At 35.0% G+C, this 9,318-nt stretch overlaps 1 long non-coding RNA gene across 1 annotated transcript in view; it reads left to right on the top strand.

The window, feature by feature from the left end:
* The first annotated feature begins 5,944 nt into the window (after positions 1-5,944).
* Positions 5,945-9,318, top strand: part of LOC117123192 — an 11,103-nt gene continuing 7,729 nt past the window's right edge. The window contains exon 1 of the long non-coding RNA XR_004447819.1: positions 5,945-6,051. This is a non-coding gene — a long non-coding RNA (uncharacterized LOC117123192). The remainder of the gene's footprint in view (positions 6,052-9,318) is intronic.

Raw genomic sequence — 9,318 nt, 5'->3', positions numbered from 1 at the left:
ATTTCATAAAACAAATGAAATAACAAATAAACAAATTAAGGTTATCGTAAAATAAGGTGTAACTGTAGTTTCTGATTACATAACTAAATATACAGTTAAATATTTGAAGATTAAAAAAAAAATATACAGTATCATTTCTATTACCGAATTTTTCATTGGGGCCATTTTTACCTAGCTGTCATATGGGGCCATTTTTACCGGGGCCATTTTTTCCGGGGCCATTTTTTCCGAGGCTATTTTTTCTGGGGCCATTTTTTCCGGGGCCATTCTTACCTACATTCCTTTCTTCTCCCCTAAGGGTCTCTTTTCGTGTCTGAGCTACCCGGTACTAGCTATCTGTCGTTTGTCCACATCACAACCGGGGCTGTATGGACCAGTACACCGGGGTAACCCCCTACTCGTTTCGAAAGATGTATATGGGTTCTTCATAATGCACACGGGCCATTGTTTACACTGGGCCTACGGTTTATAGTCCTTATCTGAGAAGACTTGTTTTACCACCAGAACCATAGGCGAGCGTGCCGTTTGAACCAGTGCCGATATTGTGACTGTAGGTTGTCATAACGTTGGTGAACATTGGTTATAAATGTCAGAAAAGTTTAATTAAAACTTTTATAGACCTATCGTTCTACAAAAATAAATAAATAAATAAAAATAACATAGTTTTCTACACCAAACTGTAACGTTATTATAGGCTTAACGTTCATATAAATTAAAATTGTTAGCTAGGATTGCAGTTCCTGAAAAATGTCAGATTCTCTTAGGCTGAATTGACATTGAGATTTCTGATCTTTTCCTAAAGGTAGGCCTAATCGCAACGGTAAGCACATAAGGACCTCAAATGGCCTATGCTGTTGAATCTCAATGGTTAAGCATTACAGCTTAGTAGTGCAGTATTCGTCTCTTATTCCCCGTTGTTAATCCCAAGCGTTTAGGGGCCCCTCTTAAATAATAAAATCTGCTGTCACACAATTTGAACCCAAGACCCTGGGATTAAAGGCCTGTTTAAACGATAAAAATCTAAAAAGCAATTGTTTTTATCGTTTTTCCATGATTATGACGTCATTTGAATTATGTCAAAATATGTAGTTATTGTATACACGGTAAATCGTTATCGAATCGACCTAGGGTAAAATCTTCTCGTATTTCTTTTATTTTCTATATAAACAATTGCTTTTTAGCTTTTTAGCGTTATCGTTATCGTTGCAAGTATAAACAATAAACAGGCTTTAAGACAATCATCAGCTCCATTCCACTTTATTCTTATATATTGTACAACTTATAATCTATTTGTTTTGTGCAATGTGTCATTTATTCATTCATTGAGGCAAATGCCAGACTATATTCAATTCTCTCTGAAGGCCACGATTCCATTGAGATATTTTATGTTAAATTGGGGAGGTGAGGTTGCTTCTGATACGTAAAGCAACATAACTGGCATTCGATAATTTAAGCTGAACACTATTCTTTCTAAATAAAGTACAAACTTGAGTCGGTTTAGATTAGTCCAGAAATAAGGTGGACGTATTATAAAAACTCTCTTTCTATACGCCGGGCAACGGGCAGATTATGATAAATCATGTTCGTCTTCGTTTCACCAAAGACTTTATTCAATTCTCTCTGAAGGCCACGACTCTAGTAAGATATTTTATGTTAAACATTGGGCCAGGGGAGGTTGCTTATACGTAAAGCAACATAACTGGCATTCGATAATTTAAGCTGAACGCTATTCTTTCTAAATAAAATACAAACTTGAGTCGGTTTAGATTAGTCCAGAAATAAGGTGAACGTATTATAAAAACTCTCTTCTATACGCCGGGCAACGGGCAGATTAAACATAAATTATGTTCGTCTTCAGTTTCACCAAAGACTTTATTCAATTCTCTCTGTAGGCCACGACTCTAGTAAGATATTTTATGTTAAACATTGGGCCAGGGGAGGTTGCTTCTGATACGTAAAGCAACATAACTGGAATTCGATAATTTAAGCTGAACGCTATTTTTTCTAAATAAAGTACAAATTGGAGTCGGTTTGGATTTAGTCCAGAAATAATGTGGAATTATTATAAAGACTCTCTTTCTATTACATACGCCGGTCAACGGGCAGATTAAACATAAATTATGTTCGTTCGTCTTCAGTTCACCAAAGTTACACATATTACATAATTTAAATTGCTCTTCGTCACTCGGGTTATTGACTTTCATGTTATGGCATCCTATCCTTAAGAGTGAGATGCATCTCCTATGCTTTAAATTAGAAATTTCATAAATATATTTGTCAGTATTATAAAAATCATTTCTTATATCAAGGTAAAAAGACATTTTACGTGAACCGTTGGGTGTGCCCAGGATTGTAAATAATGGTCTTGGAGTCTATTTCCATGAATATTCCAATAAAACATTACGCTTTAGCTAAACTAGACAAAGCCCAATCCGAATTTAAATGAATTTCTTTCGAGTTATAGTTATGGTTAAAAACTTTTTAGATAGGCAATGGTGTTTTTTTTTTTAAATTTTGATCTATAAGATTACAAACAATCAATACTAACCACCTTACAATGGTGACAGGTAGAGGGTGGGGTTGGTAAACGAGGAGAGCATAGTGGTTGTTCTGTCAAATGGAAAACAAATGTAGGATGAATATAATGCTATAACAAACGCATATCATCGGACTCGAAATTTCAGACTTTAAAAAATGGTATGCAAAACATCACTTATTAAGAAAAATAAAATACCACGCACAATCCAAAAAGGCTAGGCAAATCAATGTTGTGTAATTAAAAACTATTAGAAACATTGCGATTCGAAACCAACTAAATCAATACAGAATATGTCTGCTTCACAAATATATATATCGTATCATAATATATATATATAAATCATCAAAGAAAGGTAAATACAGTGTTCGAATAAAGGACTTAATAAATACATCGTGTAGCATAGCTCTCAACGAATGTAGTCCTGTAAATAAATGAATAAAGAAATTGTGTAATAAAATTCCTCTCGCGGGACTCGAACCTGCGAACTCTCGCTGTCAAGGCGAGTGTCATAACCACTAGACCACTGAGGCTTCATGGTTGAACAGATTCAAATACCACCAGATACACTCCATTACACAATAGGTACGGCTAGAAACAAATAGGTGCATATAACATAAATCAAGGTAGACGTTAACACTGTTAAATCATATTATAAATCATCAAAGAAAGGTAGATACAGTGTTCGAATAAAGGACTTAATAAATACATCGTGTTTATATATATAAATACATCGTTATTCGAGCATTTACGGATTATGCAGAAAATAAAATAATAATAAATTCAAATAAAAACAATTCAAGTACAGGGTTTTGCTGTTAAGGCCAACTCAGACAGTGTCATGTGATGCAGAACAACTGCACTTATGCTCATGTTGGGTCAGTGTGAGTTAAGTCATCACCGTTTTCACAAAGAGACACAAACTTCAAGTTCGACTAAAACGTTTTGAGAAAAACATGTTTGAAGTGGACTGCTTCACAAACTAAATTTCACTATGAAGATATCAAAATTTTTTTACGCATGTTTAAAGGTAAAGCATTAAACAATTAAAATGTTCAAATAATTTTTCTTTTCTTAACCTGTTAATTAGCATGAAATTTTGTGCCTCATTTTGAAAACGAAAAAGATCATTTTACATGCTGTACACGCTCCGTCGTCGGACACAAAATGTATTTTAGCCTATGCATTAATTACCATTGTAGTCAAGGGTGATTATAGGCCCAGAAACTAGGCTTATCCTGCTTCTGTCTCTTATACACATCTAGATGTGTATAAGAGACAGCGCTCAAAGTATTGTATATTCATTGTAATGGTTTTGTTTTATTAATAGGTCTACCTGGAAATTGAATAAAATAAATAAAAATAAAATATATAGCATAGCGCTGTTGAGATATTGTTTTTGGAGGTGTCAATGTGGAATTGTTTCCTCACGATTCTTTATTATACAATACTTACTTGTGTAGCAAAAGCATAATATCAATTCAAGGGTTTTATATTGAAAGTCTGTCGTTAGAAATACCACTAGCCAATAGTACAGTGAGTGATACCTGGCCGAAAATTTGCTTAGGTCCGACCAATCAAAATGAAGGTCATTGCTTAAGCCAAATCCGAAGCCTAATTTGCATACATCACCTAATAATGTATACGAGCCATTTGACTTCAGTTGATAGCGGAGGCGATGAGGGTAACAAATCATTGTGTTGAAAACGGATACGATATATTAAAATTGAATTGCGTAGAGCATTGTTGGTGACATTGAATTTGCTCTTTGTTGATATACTGTCCAGCAGCTGTTTTAATGCATGAATGTTATTTGGTTGACGATTTCATTATATTTTATTGTATTTGTTTCGAACTGCAATTTATGATAGAATTTCAGCATTTCGTTTTTTTTGTATATTTTATATACCCTCAAAGTATTTTATTCTCATTGTAATGGTTTTGTATTAATAGATCTAAATGGAAATTGAATAAAATAAATAAAAATAAAATACCACAATTTTGAGTGAATTCTAATTTAGAGGCATAAGCAGAGCAATGTATAAAACACATTAACATTAAAAATTAACAGGACATAACATGTTTTGATGAACCTAGGCCTAAATTTTTAGAAAAATCTCAAAATTAGGGACCATTAGCTTTTGGAACATATACCGTAAAAATAGGCTAAGCAGAAAAAATACGATTTTGAATGTCTTTTAGGTTAATGCTTCAAATGGCGTCCGCAAAGATTACAACGCTGACCTAATTATCATCATTCCTGCAACAGCAGCCAGGCTTTGCATCCTGACGTTGAATGACTCTTCCATTTTCAGCCAATTAGAGTAGATATATACGCAGAGTGGGAAAACAAAAGATGAAAAAGATGGGGTAATACTACAGTACTGCGTAGCTGATTGACTTTGATAATGAATAACGTCAGTAAACATTAGGCATCAAATTTGTTGGTAGGACGTTATACCCCTCTTGGCCAAAATCTAATATTGAATATTCCATTGCATTTTAGACGTTGTTATGACAACCTGGGGAAAAACTTAATTTTATCAAAATTTTTGCTTAAACGATAATTTAGGTCTGGAACCTAATTTCTCGATGGTACCCGAATTTTCGTGACACCTACCTCAGCCTCATTTCACTATCTTGAATTAAGACACTGTTAAGCAATTTCTTTTATAATACCACAGACCCTATAAGGTCTTTATAGTAAGACAGACATAAAACAAATTATAACGCCTCCACAAGTCGTCAAGTATCCCTCTGGACTACAGTAACATTGTTTTAACGGCTTAGAACATGGAGGTATATACCTCCATGCTTAGAATAATTAACTTTAGGCCTATATAACCGGTTTTAGTGCATTTTATTCTGGGAAGCAATGCCGGTATCACAGGGGTGGGGGAGGAAGAATAACAATGTGACACCGGTATATCCGGCTTCGTAAGAACACTGCTTTTATAAAAAATGTAACTTTAAAAAAAAGAAAAAAAAAGTGATATATTAATATTCTAGATACTATTTCTAATAAAACTCTATTGGACAAGCAAGAGCGTGACCTGCTGAACCACTCCTACTGGACATAAATTGCTGCCGATCAATTACAGTCCCTTTCTAATATCATCATTATTCATTAAGTTGTGATCTTTTTTAAATTTTTATTTTAATCTCTCATCCTGGCCTTCGCCATGGCAAACGGCGCGAAAGTCTGAAGGCCTGAAGCGATCCGCAAGGGTTCTAGCATTGTTTGCAGTGCAAGGATTCCTGACACATTTTTACAATTGTCTCAAGTGTTTTAGTAGAAGATGATTATTTAAACATACACAACAGGTAACCCTACTACACTCTCGGAAAACAGGAAACTAACGCGGTAGATAAAACGCGTTTGCGTACTTACATCAGAGCATGATACCAAGGACACGACGTAGCAGTAATTTCCGGTGGTATCTGGAAACTGTCGGAATGGTTTCTGCAAGCGGTATTATCAATTAGACACCACCGGGAGAAGCAGCATAAACAAGGTAGGATTATTTTTTTAGTTATGAGACTTTTTTGAAATTTTGGAGTGCACTATATTATCAATATTAGACATACCACTATAGTGTCTGCATAATGATAATTCAATTTAAAGTTTTATAAACTAACATTCACCTAAAATTATCAACATGGAGTTTTTAGGCATGTCTCCGCCCGTCTGTAAAAACATCATTTTGGTATTTCTACCTATTAGTAAATAATCCCAAATCAGTACGCGGCCGAAGCAAATAGAATACTCCGAAGTTTGAAGTTTTCCGTTTGTAGGCCCTACCTCTATGTGCCTGGCCTACTGTTATTGGCCTACGGAGAAATTCGGATTCTGCGTCAACCGCCTAGATTATGTTTTATGTTTCTCTTGACGTGGTGAACATGCGGTAAAACGAAGTCGAGAAAAAAATAATTTGTATATTATCATTGTCATCATTATCATCATCATCATCAGGCTATTTCACCCACTGCTGTGGGAAGCCCTCCTCTAACATCTTCCATCTTCTTCAGTCTGATGCTATCTTGCCCAGTTTGCAGTTTCCATATATGTGGTGATGTCACCTTTCCATCTTCTTTTTTGTCGTCATGTGTGGAAAAATAGGTGTCCCAACCTCTACATAGGCCTATATATATACACTACTGTTTATTCTGTAATTAGGAGTTTACATGCTCAACATTTGATGGTCAACTTAGGCCTATATACACCAGGGAGGCCATAATTATTACAAGACAAAAAAGCTGTGATACCAATGTCACGCAGTAACAGTTTAAAACAATACCGAGGTTAAGAAGTTAGAGCTGAGGTATGATGGACGTTAAAGTTTTCACTAGAAGGACAACCGTTTTCTATCGTTTGATATGCTGATGTAACAACCTTGTTGCATTGTTCAGCCGTTGAGCTACAGGAACTGCTAAACCGATAATTTGGCCTCATCATAAAGTTTATGAAAAGATCATGTGTATCTTAACCTGCGAGTGGGTTCCTGTGTCACTTGTCATCTGATCCGTTGCCGCCCGGCCTTTTGCCATCTCGCATTTATTGCCACCCGACATTTTCCCACCCGGCCTCTTGCCACCCGATCATTTGCCACCTAGGCCAGTTGCCACCCTGCCATTTGGCACTCTAACTATACATTGGCAAAAGATTTGTTTCTGTAATTTTTTGATGAGGATCTATGCTGTGTGTGTAGTGGTAGTTAATACAAAAGTTTAACTTGAATTCTATATTTCCATAATACATTTCCTGACGAAAGACAACATCATTTAACGTTTTTCTTTTTTTTAAGTGGGGGGTTAAATCCATTTTTATTTCTTCAATTTTTCATTTTAATCCGTTCACAAATTATGATTTTCTGCATTCATGTGTTTTATACAATCATAATCAACTTAAAATCATTTTTGCACATTTTTGTGCAACTATAAAAATGTTAATGTACAATTTGTATACCTTACTAAATGAATTAATTTACATATATGTATATAATAAAAAGGAGTCAGTCGTGGCTGACTAATCCTCATAATCGCAATATATCTTACTAAATTCAATACCTGATTTCTTTGATGCAGATTTTAATTTCCATTTACCAATATAGTTTAAAGTACGTTCTTTATATAATCAAAACTTTCCAAGACTGGATATTTTATTTAAATGTTTTGTTTTTGTATCAAGCTGCTGGAAAAAGCTGGTAAATAATCAAAGTTAAACTTGTTTAAAAAAAATAAATTCCAAATAATATTTTAGCCTCTTTACAATCAACAAAATGATGTATTTCATTGGCTATTTACATCCAGTGCATAAATTGTTGCTTCATTTCATTTTCGTTTATGTATTCGACCATGCAAACTTTAAAAGGCACGACAACAAGAAACAACAACATGATGGTCAGGGACAGCTAAAACAAACCAGAGCCTTGCAGGCGTCAACGTTCCTATGCATGATACATGACTTAAAAAGTATATAGGCCCTATATATACACGTACATATATATACTACATATATATACATATATACATATGTGACAGGTTCGTACTAGCTCGTAGTCGTATCGCGTAGTAAATCCAAAGCTGCAGCGCTGGCTCAGACACAATAAAAATCAACAGAGGCCGTTCTCAGTTGGTGGATGTTCAAATACTTTTATTGATCTAGTGACCAGTCGGAAGGAGATATAAAAAATACTGTGTTAGTATTTTCATCGATATTCAATATTAGCGATTGTAATATTATCGATAACGTACATCTTTTAAATACAACTTATGATTAAAAATTATAACATTTAAAGTAAATTGTCTTGGTGACAATTGCATAACATATTGATCATAATCTAAAGTACCATTGCGTTGTGTCTAGCATAACGTTTAAAATATTAACCTAAAATCAATCGTTTTCAATACTAATAACTATTATTATTGAGATTGTTGAAAACCAAACTTATTACTCACAGAATGGTGATTATAATATATCCAACCATTTAACTTAAGAATTACAAATAATGTAGTACTATGTAATATTAACAAAAAATCAAGAGAAATAAAAACATAGATGCTTACCTAGGGCCCGTTCGAGCCAAAAACGCCAACCATATTCCGTTTATTTCACCGGGTAATCGCGCTGAGCACTCAGCGGGTGGTCGACCGTTCGAGCAAGTTTTAGCTCACGGTAAATACGTGTAACGACACTACTCCGGAAGAAAATTTCAACTTATCCCATGGTCAACAACCCATTCTTTGTTTACTTGCTACTGCTGCTATAACCGGCCCACGTACACACAGCGCGGCACGGTGGCACGATAATGTAGCTCAATAATTTATATTGGCTGCTTTAAAATCTGTACGTAGGCTAGTTTATTCAAGTTTATTTCTCCGAATAATGGTAAATCTACAAATCAATCGCGTAGCTTAGCTATATGCTACTAAATTTAGACTTCGTCGTGCATTTGTGAGGAGGCGAAGGAGAGCTGCAACCACGCCTGGGCCGTTAAACCTATTGAATTTGGCGCTAGTTTGTGGGCAAAACTTTTGGAAAAACAATTAAGGTTGATTTATCATCGCCTCCGGCTCCATAGTCATTCCATGAATGTAGGTAAGAATGGCGCCGGAAAAAATGGCCCCGGAAAAAATGGCCCCGGAAATAATGGCCCCGGAAAAAATGGCCCCGGTAAAAATGGCCCCATATGACAGGTAGGTAAAAATGGCCCCAATGAAAAATTCGGTAATAGAAATTGATTTTCTTGAGTCATTATATGCATTTTTTTATCTTAACTAAT

Source organism: Anneissia japonica, unplaced genomic scaffold (assembly GCF_011630105.1).
Source record: "Anneissia japonica isolate Jap-2015-1 unplaced genomic scaffold, ASM1163010v1 scaffold288292_len1863012_cov191, whole genome shotgun sequence".
Classification (NCBI taxonomy): Eukaryota; Metazoa; Echinodermata; class Crinoidea; order Comatulida; family Comatulidae; genus Anneissia; species Anneissia japonica.
This window is presented reverse-complemented; position numbering and strand designations above follow the sequence as displayed.